This window comes from Ipomoea nil, unplaced genomic scaffold (genome assembly GCF_001879475.1).
Source record: "Ipomoea nil cultivar Tokyo-kokei standard unplaced genomic scaffold, Asagao_1.1 scaffold2926, whole genome shotgun sequence".
Classification (NCBI taxonomy): Eukaryota; Viridiplantae; Streptophyta; class Magnoliopsida; order Solanales; family Convolvulaceae; genus Ipomoea; species Ipomoea nil.
Window position 1 is genome coordinate 1,173,291 of NW_017619354.1, and position 5,652 is coordinate 1,178,942.

Below are 5,652 nucleotides of genomic sequence, written 5' to 3' on the forward strand. Positions count from 1 at the left end.
GTGGATGAATACAAACATCATACTAAGAGGGCAATTGGTTCACAGAATGTGAGATTAACTTAGACAATAGCATTACTCATGAAAAGTAGTACAATGTGAGATTTTGAAATGCAACATTACCTTAGGTAATAGGATTACCTCATGAAAAGTAATGTGAGATTTTGAGATGTAAGATTATCTTGTATGTTTTTTTTTTTTTTTTTTGAAAGTGATTATCTTGTATGTTTGGTTTAGATTGTATGTAATATTATCTTGTTTGGTTAAGGGTTATATAAATCAATTTTACTATAATGGCATCTATGTTACTTTTCCAAATGGATGGTCACATGAAAGTATAGAATAAATACTACTTTGTAATAAAAAAAATAAGTGTTAAAAAAATACACACACAATAATTTTGGTCCTAGAATTGTGTCACTGTTTTTTTTTTTTTTTTTTTTTTTTTTTTTTTTTTTTTTAATTTCAGTCCAATATGGCAATACATTGTACAGTTGTACACACTAAACACTTTTTGCAAAAATAGAAAATCACAGTAATCCCATTCTCTACCGAGGCCCCACCAAAGCAACAAAGCATCTTTTATAACGGTTGATAATTTTTTTATTTTTTACTAGTATTTTCGCCCGTGCGATGCACGGGGTGGATTTGTTATAATATATTAAAAATATTTAGATTGATATATAATTATTTAAATTAGAACATCAAATATTATACATTGCAATTGAAGATATGTTTTGGATTATTTATGTGTTTTGATGTTATCATTGTTTGAATTTGAATAAATAATTACTGAAATTAATAGTTAATGTGTAGATGTACGCATGCAATGCTGTAATTTTGAATATTTTATTTATCATTGTTAGTATTTTTTTTTATAAATTAAGCAAATATGTTCGTTCTCTAGCAACTCAGTTATAGGAATGAATTGCCATCTTAATTCATTTGTATGAAATATATATATATATATATATATATATATATATATAGCAATTTTGTCATTTAAAAAAACATAATATCAACGATTGTATTTACACATTATTGAAACCTGTTTGTAGATGACATTGGTTGTAGCAACGCAATCCTGTCCATCATCGTATAGAGCTAACACCTTCAGTCCATCTGGATAGGTGACTCGGGTGAAAATATATAATGGTAGAGTATTAGTCAATTAGCGATCCTTTTATATTTTAAGTCAATTAGTAGTATCAAATTCATTTTCGGCAAATTATTCTTTTATATTTGTAGTCAATTAGTCAATTAGAATATCATATGCAATGATATTTTTACCTAATTTTCGTTAAATTTTTAATTGATGATGTATAATATTATTATTGAAATATTTACGTTCCATTTTTTATTTATCTTTAATATTGTTTAAAATATGCATTTACTCTTTATGATGTAGAAATATTATTGAAATATTTCCGTCAAATTTTAGGTTCCGTTCCATTTTTAATTAAAATGTAATGATCAAAACATTTTATTTTTTTCATATTAATCAATTATGGATCATTTTTTATTTATAGTCAACTATTAATATTCATTTCTTTTTATATTTTCAGTCAATTTGTAATGCCATATTCATTTTCAGCCAATTATTCTTTTTATTTTATTTTATTTTCATTCAATTAGTCAATTAGAATATCAGATGCAGTGATATTTTTACCTAATTTTTGTTCCATTTTTAATTGATGATGTAGAATATTATTATTGAAATATTCCGGTTTCATTTTTAATTTTTGTTTCATTTTTAATTTACCTTTACTATTGTTTAAAATATGCATTTACTATTGATGATGTAGAATATTATTATGTAAATATTTCCTTTTATTTTTAATTTACTTTTACTTGATGATGTAGAATATTATTATTAAAATATTTTCATTCTTTTTTTAATTTCCATTTCATTGTTTAAAATTGTGAAAGATTTATGACATAATTGTGATTTGATGTATTATACTGTATAATATTATTGTGAAAAATTTAAATGCAATGATCTGACCATTTCTTTTTTCATTTTAGTCAATTATGGATCATTTTTATTTGCAGTCAATTATTAATATTCATTTCCTTTTCCAATTAACATAACTTCAATTCCTTTTTTTCATTTTTAATTTTCAATAAATTATTAATATTCATTTCTTTTTCCAATTTACCTAATTTCCATTCCATTTTTAATTGATGATGTAGAATATTATTGTGAAATATTTATGTTCTTTTTTTTTTTCATTCTTTTTTTTTTTTTAATTTACCTTTACTATTTACTATTGTTTGGACAGGAAATCAAGTAAATAGTATTTTGTTTTTAATTATAGTATAGATTTGACCGTGAGGTTGTAACATATATATGAGATAAGAAAGAAATAATCAGTTAAATGATGCCTTTATTTGGATGCACTAAGACTATTACAATGCTCCATCACTTTGCAAACATGTACAACTTTGGCTTTATTTTATACTTTAAATTATACTTTGCTTATCCTTTAGATTTTAATGTATTATTTTAAGCTAATTTATTTATTAACATTAAAAAAAATACATTTTAAAGTGTGACAATTTATAATAATAAATCATTTTAAAAAGTGGCAAAAGATGATTTTCTAATTTGATGCCATTGCATCAATTTAAAAAAAAAAAAATTATTGCTATTGTTTACCTCAATCATCTCATAAATATCCATAATTTTTATTAGAGGGATCTAATCAACACATAAACTGAAAAAAAAAATGACAATCATAAACAAAATATGTACAAAAATAAATGATAAAAACATTATGATAATGATTAAGACATAATAAATTTACCTTTTCAAAAAATCACAAAACTCGAGAAATCCTGATTGAAAAGGAGCTGTGTATCAAGAGTTACATATCTTGAAATGGCTAATCAAAAAGAACATTCATTACTTGTCCTTATTCAAACACTTTCAAATATAAAGAAAAATTAAAATACTTGTGTTTAGATTAACTCTTCGTATCATTTTAACTCTACACAATTGCATAAGAACAACCATAGGATTTGCAAGGCTAGAATTAAAAAAAAAAAAAAAAAAAAAGTTTCAACTCTTGGCCTTGGTATATGTTGATCCCACACTGTAGCTTTCAATTGATTGTCACTATAAACAAATAAACTACGGAGTTCTTAATAAAAAATACATATAAAAAATACAATAAAAATAAAAAAAAATAGATAATTTACTTTGTATCCATGTACAATTAGAAAATCAATAAGTTAAGAAAGCTTCCCTGCAATGATCTTATCCAATGGGGAGTATATCTCAATTCCAACGACCCTACCAATAACGTCAAACATGTTAATAATAATAATAATAAAAAAAAAAGAATTCAGATGTAGATTAAAATTGTAAATGAAACTTACCAACGAATTGTTTATCATCTACAGACTTAAAAGATGAAAATGATTTCAATACATAAATTTGTCTAGAAAAGTTGTCTTTTTTTTTATATTCTTTAACCAAAGTACCATAGTGGAATTACAACATAAAATAATGAGTGCATTTTTTGAAAATATAGAAATTATTTATCACCATAAAATTTTTAATGGCATAAACTTTTCATTGTTTGAAAAGCTTACAGTACTTACCAACATGCTCTCTTGGTATATGAGCATGAAGTTTCCTACAATGAAATAAAAAGGAAAAGTGTTATTTTCCAATTTATTTTTGCAGTATAGGAAGCAGCTTTGTAATGCATCTTTTTCCCAATTTCATATACAACACGAGTTATAGAAAAAAGCAAAATTGAAAAAAATACCATTTGATCGGGAAATATGCACTCTGTAGATTTTATGGAATCACTCCCTTTCTCTATGGGACTTCATATAGGTGCACACCAATCACCATCTAATAGCTTTGAAAGTCTTCAATGGAGAAATATCCCAGGCAAGAATAAACATTGGAGTCGTATAAAAAAAAAATTGAAAAAAAAATACCTCTTGATCGTGAAGCATGCACTCTCTAGATTTTATGGATTCACTCCCCTTTCTCTATGGGACTTCATATAGGTGCGCACCAATTGCAGTCTAATAGCTCTGCAAGTCTTCAATGGAGAAATATCCTGGGCAAGAATAAACATTGGAGCCGTAATAGTTGTATGTTAGTATACATATCTATATCTCTATATATACTTACTCAATATAAAAGAATGAATAAATAAATATAAGGAAAAAATATTATCAATTAATAGATTTACCAATTAGGTTAATATGTGAATATGGAAACAATATTATCAATTAATAGATTTTAATTAATTTTTATTTAAATTTAGTTACCAAATAAGTTTTACTACAAAAGTTTGGGCGGGAAAATGAAATAGGAGGATTTTACTTTTATATATATATAGATTTGGAAATATAAAAGGGAGGGGGAAACCTAGACAAACAAAACAACTTACTCTATCTCAAGCATGAGACGTTCACTCACCACCCCTATCTCATAATTACAAACAAGAGTATCACATTTGGGGGAAACAAAAATAATACTAGGCTCCCTCCTATTGGCAGCGAGCGTAGCAAAAAAGTCAGCAACAGTATTTTATTCTCCGAATACATGCACTATCGTAGTGCTACCACTTATGCAAAGTAAGTTTCTGCACCGGATCTCCAAGGCTCCATGTTGATGATATCTCCTGTTAGCGTCGTTGAGGACTGTAACAATTTCTTTACAGTCAATCTGAACCTCAATGTTGATGGTTCCTTTGGTCTCAGTGTGAACCTCAATGTTGATGCACCTAATTTGAAAATGTTAATAGTCAAGGACCAAATGTAATACAAATTGAATAGTCATGCACCAAAATTAAAATTTTTAATAGTCAATGACTAAAACTGATACATGTATTATAGTCGAGGGACTAAAAATGATATTTTCTCCCACAAAAAATTTATATTCCATTTTTTTAAACGAAATAGTCAAGCAATCCGTTTTTTAAAAAAAATAATTGCAAATCGCGTGACAAAACGTAAGTAATAATTTTATGCGTAACAACATTTTTGACTCTTGAATTGTTTCAATTTTGATTATGATTGTTTTTTTTTTCCCCAATCTTCTGTCCAATATGGCAATACGTTGTATAGTTGTACACACTAAACACAATCGTTATGCTGTGCATCCGTGTGCACCATGCATGGTGCATACAGATGCAAAAACGATGTCGTTTTGATTAAAAATGCGTGTCCCACTTAAAAAAAAATTTCAGTTTCGATTCCCCTCAACAACATTATGTTGTTCATTAATTCTGGATTTTTAGTTTATTGATTCTGGATTTTTAGTTCATTAATTTTGGATTTTTAGTTCATTGATTCTGGTTTTTTAGTTCATTGATTCTAGATTTTTAGTTCATTGATTCTGGATATTTAGACGGAAATCGAAATTGATTTTTTTTTTTTTCATTCATGCTGGGATATTTAGTTCATTCATTATAGATGTTTAATTCATTTATTCTGAATTTTTAGTTCATTCATTATGGATTTTTAGTTCATTGATTCTAAATTTTTAATTCATTGATACTGAATATATAGTTCAAATTGTGTACAACAAAATGTTGTTGCCGAAAATTAAAACTGATTTTTTTTAAATAAACGTGCGTTTTTAATCAAAACGACATTATTTTTGTATCCGTATGCACAACATAATTT